This window comes from Trachypithecus francoisi, unplaced genomic scaffold (assembly GCF_009764315.1).
Source record: "Trachypithecus francoisi isolate TF-2019V2 unplaced genomic scaffold, Tfra_2.0 Lachesis_group11, whole genome shotgun sequence".
Classification (NCBI taxonomy): Eukaryota; Metazoa; Chordata; class Mammalia; order Primates; family Cercopithecidae; genus Trachypithecus; species Trachypithecus francoisi.
The window spans coordinates 41,449,340-41,467,192 of NW_022681456.1; the positions used below are offsets into that span (position 1 = coordinate 41,449,340).

Below are 17,853 nucleotides of genomic sequence, written 5' to 3' on the forward strand. Positions count from 1 at the left end.
TATCGGAAAGCAGTTAAGCTTGAGTGCTTGAGATTCAGACTACTTGGGTCAAATCTCTAGGTCTGATACTTCCTAGTGGTGTTAGTGTGTGCAAGTTACTTCTCTTTGGCTGATCCTCCTCAATAGTACAACAAGGATACAAAGCAGAGTTTTGTAAGGATAAAATAAATGAATACATATAAAATGCTTAAATTGCTCATAGGAAATGGTCAATAAATGTTAGTTTATTTTGTTTTCATTGTTGTGATGATGATGATGATGTGGTATCAATATGCAGATGGCAAAGCAGTATCTTTCTGGACAAAAAAGAAGAGCAAAATGATATTTGTTAGGTGACTACTATGAGCAGGTACTACAGTAGCACCTGCTTTGTATTCTATAATGTATTTTTAATTTTAGTTAAATCATCAACATTTTTAGTTTATCAATATTATTACTTATTATTTATTTTAGCATAGTAGCTAGAACAGGGAAGGGATACAATATACCTTTTCTTAAATTGAGTGCTATTATTAAGTGTATTTGACCTATATTAGGTATTGCTATATCTGCGAAGAACGTAAAAGATGAAGTACTATTCTAACATACAGAACTGGCAAAGAATGGAAATTTAAAATTCTATAAGAAAAGCTTAAATGAAAAAATCCCAGCAAAGGTGATCATGTATGCATGTGGATAGTGAGGCACTCATGAATCACATAATTCTAGTACTGCCCATGGTAAATTCATATCAATATTCACCAAAGTATTTTTTTCCTCTGCACAGGAAAAGAAAGAAATAAAAGCGAGACAATTTCCGCATCACTCCCTATAACCACGGAAATGATTTTAATTACCAGTTCATCTGTTGGCAGACTCTTCTGGCAGATGTACCTGCAACTTGGAAAGATAACAAATGAACCAATTCCTTACTCCAGAGTTGACACTGATAGTGCTTACTGAATTTGCTCTCAGAAAAGATTCCTGGGCAACAATACATCTGGCACTCTGCTCGAGGAATTTGTCATGTCATTGACATGTTCAGCCTCCATTGTCCACACTGCCCCGACAGCAGGGCCTTTATATTTCAAAGAAATTGCAGCCTGAATTAATATAATTAGAATGTAACTGCTATTCACTGCAGAAACTCCTTATTTCCAGGAGTGAAGATCTGATAGCGTGTCTGTACTTAAAATCTTTCCCATGATAGTTGGAGGGGAGCAAGCAGATAATAAAATGACAGAATATATGCTCTTTCACAGACTTTTTGAAGTATTAGCTAATGGAAATATAGGGGGAGAAGAAAACTGTTCTGCCCTTGGCATGTATAAATAGAAACATCTTTTAAGTTTACTAGCCTTTATAGTACTTCCATAAAATATGTTCTAAAGAGTATCTAAACCCAGAGAAATAAATTAAATCGGAAAGATTACCTATCTCCAAAAAGTATGCAATGAAGCATGAAGTAGAGTGGCTAATTCATAGACAGAATTACAGATTTAAGAGATGTTTGAATAACTTCAGTCATTTTTCCCTGCTTCCCTTTGAACAGTTGATGTCACCAACTAAGCAACTGTCACCAAGTTAATAACTTGGGTGCTGGATTTTTGAATTTTATTCTTTGTTAGCATTCTGTTTCTACAAATACTTGACTATTGATATAGTGGAAACTGACATTGGCATCTTTCTTTTGAAAATAAGATTGATTCACATTCTTTCAAATAAGTTAACATTCTCACTGGGAATGATTCATTTGAGGGGGAACAATGGCCTGGCATATCAACGTGTAGGCTGGTGCATATGGCCTCTTCTCTGAAGAATATAATGTTTATCCTTGTACATGTCATAGACTGTTTGTGTCCTTCTGAAATTTATATGTTGAAGCCCTAATTCCCAGTGTAATGGTATTTGGATATGCAGCCTTTAGGTAATTAGATTTGAGTCTTAAGGGTGGAGCTCTCATGATGGAATTAGTGTCCTTATAAGAAGAGGAAACAAAGATCAAAATGCTTGCTCGCTCTCTCTCTCTCTCTCCCTCCCCTGAGCCCTGCCTCCAGACCTCCGACTATGTGAAGATACAGTGGGAAGATGACTGTCCACAAGATAGGAAGAGAGCCCTCACCAAGAAACCAAATTGGCCAGTATCTTGATCTTGGATTTCTCAGCCTCAAGAACCCTGAGAAATAAATGTCTGTTGTTCAAGCCACCCAGTCTATGGTATTTTGTGATGGCAGCCCCAGCTGACCAAGATAGTGCATTTGATATTGCATATGAATTTAATGAGCATTGAGAAGAGCTAATGTTTTTCATTTTTTTCCTCTTAGAAGCATCTATTGATCTTCATCTGAAATTATGTGTCAGAAACTACAATAATAGAAATAAAGATAATGAGCTAGGTACTGTAAGAACAGGGCTAAGGTTATGTAAGCAAGAGACAGTTTCAAGAGATGAATTTCAGTAGCCTTTAAAATTTTCAATCAATACACTTTATAAACCAAATGCATTATGTTAAGGAGCTGTAGATATCAGTTTCTCCTTATAAAGATTGCATATACATTTAGTTACCATCTTGGACAAGTCAGGAATGATTCCTTCCAAGTTGTTCTATGGAATATCTTCTTTGTCTCCCTCAACATAGAGGAACTATCCACCATTTTCCATTAAATAGCCTATAATTAGGTGTGTTTCAGAATCACTTGTATGTATGTACATGGTGGTTGGATGTGGGTGGATTGGGAAGGACTTGTTAAAATACCCGTGCCTGAATTCCTCCCAGATCCACCAAATCAGAATTTTCAGCTGTAGTGCCCAAATTATCTAAGTTAAAAACCACTCAAGAGCTTCTTATACATACCAGACTTGACATCCATAGACCAATGTTTTCATTCATTGATACACATATTCAAGTTTACTACCTAGGCAGATCTTTCTATAGGTTATATATGTGAGTTTAAAAATGGGTACATTTAATTTTTACAAATGGAAATCCATGTAAGACATTTTGGGTCAATGGTTTTGAGGAGAGCCCATTAGAATACCAGCTGGGCTACCCAATTCCCTCATTGCACACCTTCCTTCTGCCATTGCCATAGGTTGCTTAGTTTCCCAGGCTGCCTGTCTGGTCTGAGTTCGAAAGAAAAATGGGTATCTCAGTTCCTAGCAATTTACTTTGCAAAAGAATGCAGTACAGACAGATTTATATTTTAATGCAAAAAAACCTTTGAGTAAATAGTTTTCCCTCTTTCCAATATATTTTCTTATTATTCTGTATATTTAATAATGGAATTATATGTTATAAACACATGCTTAGACATCCAAATATATGCACAGATGGAAAATATCAAGCTTGCAGGAAAGGTCCATCCCCCAAACACAATTTTAAAGGGTTTTGCCTTTGTTTTCTCTAAGGAATACGAAAGTCAGACTTGAACAAAGGAGGTTTAGGGAATTCTGTAGCTAGTCTCCTAATTTCCACCAAATGCTGATTCTGATGTTGTCTTTTTGATTTTTAGTGGCCTTTAGAGAATTCTAGGGGTGGGGGGTGGGTAGGAAGTGGATTGAGGATGTGGGAGAGTTCCTATCTGATGTCTGACCAATGAATTGTTAGATAAACTAGTCATGTAGAAAACAGCTTGATTTAGCCAAGAGAGATAATAGTGACTCCCAGGATCCAGCCTGCCCTGTAACGACCCAGAGGACTTCTTTCCTGAGGTTTACAGAATACATTGATTGGTGAATCAAGTAGATGTAGTAAATATGTAAAAATTATATTACCCAAATTTTTTAAAATTATAAAATAAGTGCATATTTTTGGAAGACTATGTGGGGAAAAAGCAATGCAGAGGAAAAAAAGAAGGGAGAAAATATGGGCCAAGGTACTGCTTTCAGAATCAGACACATGTGGATTAGATTCCAGTGTTAGTTGTTGTATGCCCTTGGGTAGTTATTTCACATTTCTAAGCCAAGGTTGTCATCTGTTAAATGGGAACAATATCGCTCTCAAATGGCTATGGTAAGGGTTTGCTAAAGTATTTATTTTACGGTCTGTAAAAGGATTTAAGAAAAATGCCTGATGTACAGTAGCTGTTAACACAATACATCTGAGATAATAGTATTGTTACTGCTGGCAGCAGAGTGTGGTAGTTACTAACTATTTTTTTCTGGGCATGCAGTCTTGACTTTGAAAGGCTTTTGCTTTGAGGCAGAATTACTGCTATTGGAATTTCTAGCACTAAGTCTACATGATATTTTTAAGAATTTGTTGAGATCTCTTAAATTATTACTATTATCAAGAAATAGTTTTGTTATGTCTGTTTTCATGATTTATTAACTGAAATTCTGTAATCCTTGCCTTAAGTTTATAAGCATTCTTCTTAGCTTGATTTTTAAAATACCCTCAGAAACCATTAATGTTCACAAGAAAGTAAGAAATCTTTGCAATACTATTTCATTGTATCATCATATGTTTTCCTTCCTGAAAAACCAATGAAGAATGGCAGTTTTATATGTAAAACAGTTTTATATGTACCCTTTATATGGATGACATTTTCCTAAAAGCCTAGAATAATTTCACATTTGCAGAAAAATATTCTGTTCCCATATTAAATCTGAGTAAAATTCAAATCTATATTAGCATCTCATTACTTTTTGAAAAAAGTGAATGCCACACTTAATGGAAAATGCTCACTGTCTGTCCTCACTGCTTTTATGGGCTTCTTAGCAAGGTTGTCCTGGGATCCAGGAGGGCTGGACCACAGCTACATCCTTGTTAAAACAGTCACCCGGCGTGAATGTTGGCCTTTAGTTTTTCCTTCCTTTCCCCTCTCCCATCCCTACATTGTTTCAGCTGCCAGCTCCCTAATATTTTTTTCTGAAGCAAGGGAAAGGGAAGGGCAAAAATGACTTTGAAAGAATAACATTTCTTTCTATGGACTTAAATAGAACATTCAACACAAAACATCCTGTGTTTTCTTTTAGTTGATGACACACTGACTGTAGGAATGAGTGAACTAAAAACCAGGGCTTGCTTTTCAAATGGGGGTTATTTTAGTTGCATACTACCTGATCAAGGGAAAGTTGTTAAACTATTTTAAATTATAACCTGTTCGTTTCTCCTCTATACTCCTGATCTCCTTATCTTGCTGTGCGTTTCTTTTCTCCATTTTATATATCACTTTCTAATGTGTGTTATTACGTTTTTTGTTCATTTTCCCACTCTCCTGCCTATGATGGAAGTCCATGAGAGCAAGCAGCTTTATTCATTTTGTTCACTGTTGGATTCCCTGTTTTAAAAATATCACCTGGCCCAGCATGGGTGCTCAATAAATATTTGCAGCATGAATTAATGAACTAGTTTCTTTCTCAGTGTCTTTTGCTATACAATTATAGTGAAAATAACTGGTACAAATAAGGTATAAAAACATCTTATAAATATGTGCTTATACCTAGTAGATACACTTGAAAGTACAGCTCTGCTGGGAGTGTACATATCTTAGTTGGTGAAGAAGAGATATTAAAAGAGTTAGATTAAAAAGAAGCACCTTGTCACTCTCTATTCTCTTATTTACTCTGCTTTATTTTTCTTCGAACCCTGACTCCTAACACCAAACATAATATATTTATTTGCTTATTGTCTACTTCCTCATACTAGAATGTAAGCTTTTTAAAGACAGGTTCTTGTGTGTTTTGTTCACTATTATAGCCCCATTGCTTGGATTCATGCCTGATGCAGAGTAAGCACCCAATACATATTTGTTGAATGAACAAATGTATGTTTGAATGAGTGTGTTTATTTTAGACTGTATTCATGCCTGCCTCTGGCTCCATATACAGACTTTGGACTGATTGTTCACTAAGACCTTAGTACTGTTGAGGTGGGTGATGGGTGGGGAGATAAAGGGAAGAAGATGATCAAGATTATACTAATATTTGTAAAGTTTTTCATTAATTGTGAAAAAGATGCCCCACTCATTATATATGTGTGGTATAGTATGAGCCTACGGACGGTGGTTTGGGTCCTGAAACATCCACTTATTTTCAGAATACACTAAAATTATTTCTTAATTTCTTGATGTCACATTTTCATTATTAGTAAAATTAAAACAATGTTACCTTACCCAGGGCTATAATGGGAGAACAGAGAGGGACTGACACATAGAAGTTGGTCAGTAAATGTTAGCTATCATCGTCATCATCATCATCATTATCAACATCGTCATCCAAGGGTTGGTGAACTACAGCTGGTGGGCTAAATCTGGCCTGTGGTATACTTTTATAAATAAAGTTTTATTTAACACAGTGCATTAATTTTCTTATTGTCTCTGGCTGCTTTTATATTACAACAGCAGAATTGAGTCATGCCTTGCAAATCCTAAAATATTTGCCCTCACATCCTTGATAGAAAGTTTGGAAACTTTTATCTAGAAAGTGGTCTAACAAAATGTGGTTCATGGATGACTTTGACCTACAAACTACTTGTTATTGGTTCATGACAAGGTGAGTACAGAAATTATGAGTAACTATTTAGAAACTTTTATAACAATTTAAGAATGCTGCTGACATCTAAGTGCATTATTTTGACATCTAAGTGCATGCTTTTGGTTTATACAAAAGTATTGATTCGTGACAGATTGGAAATTTAAGAAAAAGAAAACCTGGCCTTTTCCACTGGAATAGAGGTGGGTGTTTTGTAATGGGATTTTGTTGTATGGTGACTTAGTAAGACATATTCACGTGGCTTCAGATGGAAACATCTGGGGGCCCATCAGGTGGGAATGACAAACATGTCCTGAGATTGCAAGTGACCTGGGAAGGTTGATGAGCATGCACATTAATAATGCCACACAAATGGATTTTATGTAGATGGATGGGCCAGCCACAGTTCACTTATCAGCTAATACAGTTGTAATGTGTTGCTTCATATCTGAGAGAAGGCAGCACCTTAGGATATTATGTGTGTCTCACTTACATACATAAATGAATTCCCTTTAGAGGTAGAGGTAGATGAATTTTAAGTCAATAAGTCATCTTCTCTCAATAGTAAGCCAAAAACTTTCCTGGAAATCTAGCAAAACAACAGTTCTATGACCAGCCTTATGTTTTGTTGCATGTGTGCATAAAAAATGCAGATTGACTCTTTCCTTTTCTGTTTTAGAATTGGTTCCAAACAGTAAAGCCTGCCAGAAAAAACAGACAAACTCTCAGGAACAACAATGCCCATTATATGTGGAGTAGAAGCTGCCAGACTTTGATTACTGGCCAGACATTAACCCCTTTGGTGTCTTAGGAGGGAAAATGCCGAGTCTGAATCCAGACATTTCCAGGACTTTACAGTCATTCATGGTGTGAGACCAGGTGATTTATAATGACTTGTGCAAAAAAAAAAAAAAAGACTACTGGGAGAAGGAAGTGCAAGTCAAAGGCCACATCTCCTTGCTTCCTGAATTCTGCCATGATTCATTCCGGCAAGCGGACATAGAGCTGATCACCTCTGCTTTTCCCTTTGTTAGCCTGCCTGGTCATGGATGAGAAGCACGTTGCTCTTGCTACCTTCTTGTGGTGGTTTGGATCCTGAAACATCCACCCATTTTCAGAATAAACTAAAATAATTTCTTAATTTCTTGAAGTCACATATGCATTATTTGTAAAATTAAAACAATGTTACCTAACCCATGGCTATTGTGGGAGAGTAGAGAGGGATTGACACGTAGAAGCTGGTCAGTAAATGTTAGCTATCATTGTCATCATCATCATCATCATCATTATCAACATCATCCAAGGGTTGGATGATGTTTTTCTGTTTTTGCCCAGGTGTCAGAAGGAGGGTGGCAAATTTGGCACTCAAGAGGGAAACCTATGTGCTTCATGAGATCATTGCTTACAGTACAACTACTAAAAGAGCATTGCCTGCAAACTCTTTTGTGATCAGTTTCTTCCCTTCTCTCATATACCCTCTGTAGGTCCACTGATTGCATTTTGAGAGCTCAGATAAGCAGAGAGCAATGCAATTTGTCACAGAAGGATGATTATGTATATGCACTGTCATATGTATGTATATACAGTATGTGTATATATGCATATGTATATATAGTATGTGTATTTCATTTGTTCTTTTACCATATCCTTCAATATGTATTTATTGATAATTTATTATGAGAGGCTGAGAATATCAAGTTATTATAATTAATTATAATAATAGCTACCATTTATTATGAATATATTGCATATCAACATTATGCCAAATATTTTACATACATATATTTCAGTTACCTAAAAAACTTTATGAAATAGCCCCATTTTATACATTAGTAAACCGAGTTCCAGAAAACTCAAGGGCATGCAGCTAGTTAATGTCAGAGCTAGGATTCGCATTCAGATCTGTCTGATGCAAAATCCATTTCCTTATTCACTTTGTTAAATTGCCTTCCCAAAGATGAAAAACATGATACAAAGGCATTTACCTACTTTATTGGAATTCACATTCTGGTTGGCGAAAAAGGCATATGATGCAGAACATAAAAGGCTATAATACAGCTGTATACAAAATACTATGATTAACTCATTCTCTTATGGGGTGGGAGAAGGTGGAAGAGGATAGAAGAAGGCCTCATAGGGCAAGTTGTGGTTGAGTTATGCCTCTGGGGTGTGGGATATTCACTCAGCAGAGAGAGAAAAGGTAGGGGCTGGAGAGGAGAAAGAGAGAGAGAGGGAGGGAGGTATAGAGGCAGGGAAGGAGAGAGAGACTTCAGCTGGGTGTGACTTTGTTTTGTAGGACAAGCTGTAGACTTGTTCAGGTGCAAAGGAGACATCTGTAGCTAGTTAGTGGGAAGTTCTTCAAGGCTGTTTCTCCACTGACCAAGCCCGTATATTTTTCCTCTTTGTTCTCCTTTAGCTATTTCCATGCCTAACTCAAAGGAGACACAGGGAGAAAGTGAGCTGAGCCCAGGTAAATTGGAGGTTGTGATGACTTCTAGGAAGCCTCAGTAAAGAGAAACAAAGACAACACTGGCCTGCTGCTCTGTGCAATGGTGGGACCCTTTTGGGATAACTGTTTTAGGAATGAAGGTGTCTAGCCTCTCTAGAAATGAAAATGTAAGTTTGGCTGTGGTTGAGTATTGAATGGAGGCAAAAAGAAACTGACATATTTGCTTCTTTTCACTTGTTTGTTTCACCCTGAGGGGCATGGCTGTCTAATTTTTTTCTCCAGAGATAGGTGGACAGATAAAGACAGGAAAGTAACATCCACAGACTGCCCTCTGTGAAGGTGACAGTGATGAAGGGAATGCGTGATCTGAACACTGGTAAATAAAGTGACCGCATAGTTCCCTAGCCTGGAGAGCAATCTGGCTCAAAAGAAACGAGAACAATGACATTACTGCCAGGCTGCTCCTAAGCCTTTGGCTATTCTGTTCAGTACAAATAGAAAGCAGTGAACATAGCTGTGACCTGCCTTGTTGGCCACCACAGTGTCACAATTCCTTGGGGCTTCACTTTGAGAAATTGAGACCTACCTACCTTAACCCTGGGGGGTTAAGCTTTCAGACTGGAATGACAACTAAACTATTCATTTGCAGTAATTCTGGATTTTGTGCATATTTTAAAAAGGAATACCAGGCTTGCCTATATTCATTACAAAGTCCTCCCAGCTTTCAAATCTTCCAATACAATGTCTCTTCTCTAGTCTTTTAAGCACATCCTGTGACTGGATATTATTATGGGAGATTTACATGCATCCTTGTCTATTGTATCAAAAGATCAGGGAATAAAATGCCCATCATTAAAATCCCAAAGTGATTGGATTGGCATGAGGAATGGGGATGGGGCTGGCATGGGAGAGAGGGTTCTGACTCTGAGATTTCATGAAATGCAAAACAATAGGACAGCTGCTCTTCCATAAACAGATTATTATTATTATTTCTACCTAGACAGCTTGATAGCAGGCATTATCTTCTTTCTGGGTGTCTTATCAAGTTCCGGCTGTGTGCAGCATGGGTGATAAGGAATGAGAAATGTCACCCATGGGATTGCCAAGGATTATTTCTATGCACTGCTGTTCAGCAACAGCCAATCCCTCAGAACTGAGAAGTAGTCCCATTGTTCACGCTGGGCAGTTGCTATTCTGACTATTCCAAGAAAGCAGAAAAGGGATGTAGTTGCCATTGTGCAAAAGATTGATATTTCATTACTCTCAACTAAAGTTCAAGCAGTCTTGATTTTGAAAAGCAGAATCATCATGAAACATCTTTGAAGAGAGAGAAGACAAGGGAAGAAAAGAAGAATGAAATGAGTTCAGAGCTTTTTAGAACTGTGAGAGAGTGCGAAAAAAGAAAGGTGTAATACTTTCAAACAGTGGAAGTTAAAATACCAGGCGTCTAAGCCTCAGCGAAACCGAGCAGCATCACATCACCATGACTTGTAGTCCAGCTGTTTATTGCAAAGACTCCATCCTGCATTACTCACCAGAAAATAGTTAGCTTTGTATCTGGCATTATTTTAATAAAAAAAAAAGTTAACTTACTAGATTTCTGTTTGTGTTTCATACAAGACTCTTGAATGAAAATAATCTGTTGATATTTAACATTTTTCCTTTCCTTCTCAATGAGAAAATAAACGTTTTATTATACATGCAGATGTGCTGGCTAAATATTTTAGAAAAAAAAAATCTCTTCATTGTTTTGTTCCAGTGTCTCAGCTTTCCAACCTTCTATCTTCCTAGAGAAAAGACTTCATTAGAAAAAAGTTAAAACTGAAGTGTATGACTAACCCATACTGTATTCAAAGAGAATTCCCCACAAAGTATTCAGAGTGCTTTAGTCTTCTTTATACACAGTTTTAGGGTCATGCTGATATTATAATGTAAGCTGCTTGGAAATGAGCCAAGTCAAATTTTTCCAACATTTTAAATCACTATTCTGAAATTGGAATTTCAAATGAATAAAATGCTTTGCTCTTAAACTAACGACTTCAGAAATGAGATCCTAGTCAGGAATTATTACAATAGGACGTGAGAGGAGGTTGGGAAGGTAAAGAGCAAAAGGAGAGCACAGAGGGAGAAAGGAGGATGCAGGAAAAGAGGAAGGAGCTTTGACTCCCCTGTGAAGTGTGAGCTCCAGGAGGGCAAGAACCTTGCCTTTATGTTTGTACAACACCTCATATAGAGTAAACACTCAGGGGATATTTGTTAAATGAATTAGTGAGAGAGGCATAGAAAAAATGGTTTTGGTGTTAAGATATGTAACGGAACATTCCCCTAACAAAATACATTATTTTAGTTTTTCAGCCCTGAAGCATTTTTACTAAGAAACAAAGAGATTCTCCAACTTTAATACACATATTAATTATCTGAAAGCCTTGTAAAAAAATCCAGATTCTGATTCAATAGGTCTGGGATAGGCTCTGAGATTCTGCATTTCTATCAAGCTCTCAAGGGATGTGGATGCTATTGGCTCACGGAATACGCCCTGAGTAACAATGTGCTCGAGTACTGCATGGGGTACTGGGCTGGGAGTCATGAGCTCTGAGTTCTAATCTCTGGCACGAACCATCTGTGCTTTTAAGCTAAGTGATTAGCTTTCCTAGTCTCAGTCTCCCCATGTAGCTAATGACTGATTGGATCTACATAATTTCTAGAGTTCTTACAACCTTAATATTTTGAAATTTAAGAAGAAAAGAAAGAACTTAGAGAATGTCCAGGTTAACTTGGTCTCCTGAAATCCTAGTGAGGCAAAATCACTCCTTTCCAAAGTTGCACAGGGGATTTGTCCTGTGTGAATTGTGCTACAGCTGATTCCCTGGATTCTAGTAGAGTAATTTTTCCACTCCCATTTCTTTTGTCATTATTATTTCTTGTGGAATACTTAGAATTTGTCTGATGCTATGCTAGGTGCTGGGAATACAAAGATGCATTAGAAATACATTATTATGATTCATTACCAAATTCCTTGCTTGAGTAACATGCTGAAGATGACAACTAATCCCTGCAAATGCATAACAAGTGTGCTGACATTAGGGTTCCCCCTTCCATGATATAATAATGGCTACAGTAGAATGTTTGCAATGACAACCCGAATTCTCCAATTCTTCCCATATCCATCCATTCCCTTTTCTAAGTGATTTTGCAGCTTATCATATCAAAAAGTGGAATTTCTTTCCCCAGTCCTTGACTCTGGACTGGTCTGCGATTTGCTTTTACCAATAGAATGCAGTGGAAGGGACAACATGCCAGCTCTATGCCCAGGTCTCCAGAGGCCATAGTCACTTTTATTATTTCTCTCAGGACCCTGCTGCTCCATAAAAACAACCTGAGGTAGCCTCCTGGAGGATGAATGCTCATAAGTGACCTACTGTCCCAGAGGAGGCCAACTTAGAGCAGCCTACACCTAACCATCCACAAGTATGTGTGAAAGTACAACCAAGAGCAACAGAGCTGCTTACTCAAGCCACAGCTGACCACCAATGCACAAGTGAGCTCAGATGAGACCAGAACTGCTCAGCTGAGCCATAAACTTGTGAGTAACAGTAGACTTGTGAAGCCACTTGGTTTTGAGAGGCTTTGTTTTGCAGCATAGCTAAGTGGTATGATGGCCTTCTGGACACAAAGCTTTACCTGAAATAAATGGTTCTAGTTTGAGTTCTCCCTGGAAGATAGTATGTGAGATGTTGTGGGAGTGGCACTGGTTTGCTGCTTCTTCCATATTTCTGAGATGCTTTTCACTTAAAAAGGAGGGGAGTTAGCTCATACTATCTAGTTTGAGATATGGACAGTGAAGAAAGATAAGGACAGTGAAGTTAAGTTTAGAGACTAAAGCTCAAAGTAACATACATGTATATTCCTTTTTTTAAAGGAAGCATAAAAGAGCCATGGTCTGAGATCACAAAAGAAAATTAATGCTTTAGTCTTGGCTTTGCCATGTATGTTATCTTGAGCTTCAGAGTTATTCTTCGTAAACAAATATAACTATGGCTGCCTGTTGGTCTTCCTTCAAAGATGGTATGACAGTGAACAGATATAATACATATAAAAATTTCCTGTAAACTCTTAAATGGTACACAAATATAACTTCTTTTGAACATTATACTATATTTTGTTTTCACATAATAGCATCCAGTACTTATTGAGAACTCATAACTCTCTTTATAAGTATAATAATAGCTATGACATATACATTTCATAGTTTTCAGGTTGCTTTTATATAAATTATCTCTCTTTGATTCTTCAATGATGCCCTGAAAAACATATTTATATTTTCTTATTTTCCAGATGCAGAATCTCTGCTGTCTTCTATGTGGTGGGATTTATAAGGCTGAGATAATGGGCAGGTTTTGCTAAGATAGGAGTCCATCATGTTGGGGTTTAACAGTCAAACTTGGTGAATAAATCAGATCTCAATCTTTTATAATCTTGTTTAAACTCAATCTAGCATTGTAATATTTTTTCTTTTTTTTTTATTATACTTTAAGTTCTATGGTACATGTGCATAACGTGCAGGTTTGTTACATATGTATACTTGTGCCATGTTGGTGTGCTGCACCCATCAACTCGTCAGCACCCATCAATTCGTCATTTATATCAGGTATAACTCCCAATGCAATCCCTCCCCCCTCCCCCCTCCACATGATAGGCCTCGATGTGTGATGTTCCCCTTCCCGAGTCCAAGTGATCTCATTGTTCAGTTCCACCTATGAGTGAGAACATGCGGCGTTTGGTTTCTCTTCTTGTGATAGTTTGCTAAGAATGATGGTTTCCAGCTGCATCCATGTCCCTACAAAGGACGCAAACTCATCCTTTTTGATGGCTGCATAATATTCCATGGTGTATATGTGCCACATTTTCTTAATCCAGTCTGTCACAGATGGACATTTGGGTTGATTCCAAGTCTTTGCTATTGTGAATAGTGCCACAATAAACATACGTGTGCATGTGTCTTTATAGCAGCATGATATATAATCCTTTGGGTATATACCAGTAGTGGGATGGCTGGGTCATATGGTACATCTAGTTCTAGATCCTTGAGGAATCACCATACTGTTTTCCATAATGGTTGAACTAGTTTACAATCCCACCAACAGTGTAAAAGTGTTCCTATTTCTCCACATCCTCTCCAGCACCTTTTGTTTCCTGACTTTTTAATGATTGCCATTCTAACTGGTGTGAGATGGTATCTCATTGTGGTTTTGATTTGCATTTCTCTGATGGCAAGTGATGATGAGCATTTTTTCATGTTTCTGTTGGCGTATGAATGTCTTTTGAGAAATGTCTGTTCATATCCTTTGCCCACTTTTGATGGGGTGTTTGTTTTTTTTCTTGTATATTTGTTTGAGTTCTTTGTAGATTCTGGATATTAGCCCTTTGTCAGATGAGTAGATTGCAAAAATTTTCTCCCATTCTGTAGGTTGCCTGTTCACTCTGATGGTAGTTTCTTTTGCTGTGCAGAAGCTATTTAGTTTAATTAGATCCCACTTGTCAATTTTGGTTTTTGCTGCCGTTGCTTTTGGTGTTTTAGACATGAGTCCTTGCCCATGCCTATGTCCTGAATGGTACTATCTAGGTTTTCTTCTAGGGTTTTTATGGTATTAGGTCTAACATTTAAGTCTCTAATCCATCTTGAATTAATTTTCGTATAAGGAGTAAGGAAAGGATCCAGTTTCAGCTTTCTACTTATGGCTAGCCAATTTTCCCAGCACCATTTATTAAATAGGGAATCCTTTCCCCATTTCTTGTTTCTCTCAGGTTTGTCAAAGATCAGATGGCTGTAGATGTGTGATATTATTTCTGAGGACTCTGTTCTGTTCCATTGGTCTATATCTCTGTTTTGGTACCAGTACCATGCTGTTTTGGTTACTGTAGGCTTGTAGTATAGTTTGAAGTCAGGTAGCATGATGCCTCCAGCTTTGTTCTTATGCCTTAGGATTGTCTTGGCAATGCGGGCTCTTCTTTGGTTCCATATGAACTTTAAAGCCGTTTTTTGCAATTCTGTGGAGAAACTCATTGGTAGCTTGATGGGGATGGCATTGAATCTATAAATAACCTTGGGCAGTATGGCCATTTTCACGATATTGATTCTTCCTATCCATGAGCATGGTATGTTCTTCCATTTGTTAGTGTCCTCTTTTATTTCACTGAGCAGTGTTTGTAGTTCTTCTTGAAGAGGTCCTTGACATCCCTTGTAAGTTGGATTCCTAGGTATTTTATTCTCTTTGAAGCAATTGTGAATGGAAGTTCATTCATGATTTGGCTCTCTGTTTGTCTGTTACTGGTGTATAAGAATGCTTGTGATTTTTGCACATTAATTTTGTATCCTGAGATTTTGCTGAAGTTGCTTATCAGCTTAAGGAGATTTTGGGCTGAGACTGGGGTTTTCTAAATATACAATCATGTCATCTGCAAACAGGGACAATTTGACTTCTTCTTTTCCTAACTGGATACCCTTGATTTCTTTCTCTTGCCTGATTGCCCTAGCCAGAACTTCCAACACTATGTTGAATAGGAGTAGTGAGAGAGGGCATCCCTGTCTCATGCCAGTTTTCAAAGGGAATTTTTCCAGTTGTTGCCCATTCAGTATGATATTGGCTGTGGGTTTGTCATAAATAGCTCTTATTATTTTGAGGTACCTTCCGTCAATACCGAATTTATTGAGCGTTTTTAGCATGAAGGGCTGTTGAATTTTGTCAAAAGCCTTTTCTTCATCTATTGAGATAATCATGTGGTTCTTGTCTTTGGTTCTGTTTATATGCTGGATTACGTTTATTGATTTGCGAATGTTGAACCGGCCTTGCATCCCAGGGATGAAGCCCACTTGATCATGGTGGATAAGCTTTTCGATGTGCTGCTGAATCCAGTTTGCCAGTTTTATTGAGGATTTTTGCATCGATGTTCATCAGGGATATTGGTCTAAAATTTTCTTTTTTTGTTGTGTCTCTGCCAGGCTTTGGTATCAGGATGATGTTGGCCTCATAAAATGAGTTAGGGAGGATTCCCTCTTTTTCAATTGATTGGAATAGTTTCAGAAGGAATGGTACCAGCTCCTCCTTGTACCTCTGGTAGAATTCAGCTGTGAATCCATCTGGTCCTGGACTTTTTTTGGTGGGTAGGCTATTAATATTGCCTCAATTTCAGAGCCTGCTATTGGTCTATTTAGGGATTCAACTTCTTCCTGGTTTAGTCTTGGAAAGTGTAAGTGTCCAGGAAATTATCCATTTCTTCTTTTTCTAGTTGATTTGCGTAGAGGTGTTTATAGTATTCTCTGATGGTAGTTTGTATTTCTGTGGGGTCCGTGGTGATATCCTCTTTATCATTTTTTATTGTGTCTATTTGATTCTTCTCCTTTTCTTCTTTATTAGTCTTGCTAGCGGTTCTGTCAATTTTGTTGATTTTTTCAAAAAACCAACTCCTGGATTCATTGATTTTTTGGAGAGTTTTTTGTGTCTCTATCTCCTTCGGTTCTGCTCTGATCTTAGTTATTTCTTGCCTTCTGCTAGCTTTTGAATGTGTTTGCTCTTGCTTCTCCAGTTCTTTTAATTGTGATGTTAGAGTGGCAATTTTAGATCTTTCCAGCTTTCTCTTGTGGGCATTTAGTGCTATAAATTTCCCTCTACACACTGCTTTAAATGTGTCCCAGAGATTCTGGTATGTTGCATCTTTGTTGTCATTGGTTTCAAAGAACATCTTTATTTCTGCCTTCATTTCGTTATGTACCCAGTAGTCATTCAGGAGCAGGTTGTTCAGTTCCATGTAGCTTGAGGTTTTTGATTGAGTTTCTTAGTCCTGAGTTCTAGTTTGATTGCACTGTGGTCTGAGAGACAGTTTGTTATATTTCTGTTCTTTTACATTTGTAAGAGTGCTTTACTTCCAATTATGTGGTCAGTTTTGGAATAAGTGCGATTGATGAGAAGAATGTATATTCTGTTTATTTGGGGTGGAGAGTTCTATAGATGTCTATTAGGTCCGCTTGGTGCAGAGATGAGTTCAATTCCTGGATATCCTTGTTAACTTTCTGTCTCGTTGATCTGTCTAATGTTGACAGTGGAGTGTTGAAGTCTCCCATTATTATTGTATGGGAGTCTAAGTCTCTTTGTAAGTCTCTAAGGACTTGCTTTATGAATTGGGTGCTCCTGTATTGGGTGCATATATACTTAGGATAGTTAGCTCTTCCTGTTGAATTGATCCCTTTACCATTATGTAATGGCCTTCTTTGTCTCTTTTAATCTTTGATGGTTTAAGTCTATTTTATCAGAGACTAGGATTGCAACCACTGCTTTTTTTTGTTCTCCATTTGCTTGGTAGATCTTCCTCCATCCCTTTATTTTGAGCCTATGTATGTCTCTGCATGTGAGATGGGTCTCCTGAATACAGCAGACTGATGGGTCTTGACTCTTGATCCAGTTTGCCAGTCTGTGTCTTTTAATTGAGCATTTAGTCCATTAACATTTAAGGTTAATATTGTTATGTGTGAACTTGATCCTGCCATTATGATATTAACTGGTTATTTTGCTCGTTAGTTGATGCAGTTTCTTCCTAGCCTGATGGTCTTTACATTTTGGCATGTTTTTGCAATGGCTGGTACCGGTTGTTCCTTTCCATGTTTAGGGCTTCCTTCAGGGTCTCTTGTAAGGCAGGCCTGGTGGTGACAAAATCTCTAAGCATTTGCTTATCTGTAAAGGATTTTATTTCTCCTTCACTTATGAAACTTAGTTTGGCTGGATATGAAATTCTGGGTTTAAAATTCTTTTCTTTAAGAACGTTGAATATTGGCCCCCACTCTCTTCTGGCTTGTAGAGTTTCTGCCGAGAGGTCTGCTGTTAGTCTGATGGGCTTCCCTTTGTGGGTAACCCGACCTTTCTCTCTGGCTGCCCTTAAGATTTTTTCCTTCATTTCAA

At 37.6% G+C, this 17,853-nt stretch overlaps 1 long non-coding RNA gene across 1 annotated transcript; it reads left to right on the forward strand.

The window, feature by feature from the left end:
• The first annotated feature begins 5,396 nt into the window (after positions 1-5,396).
• LOC117089636 lies at positions 5,397-10,606 on the forward strand. The gene is made up of 2 exons (XR_004439686.1): positions 5,397-8,025; positions 8,870-10,606. It is a non-coding gene; the product is annotated as an uncharacterized LOC117089636 (long non-coding RNA).
• The last annotated feature ends 7,247 nt before the right edge of the window (positions 10,607-17,853 follow it).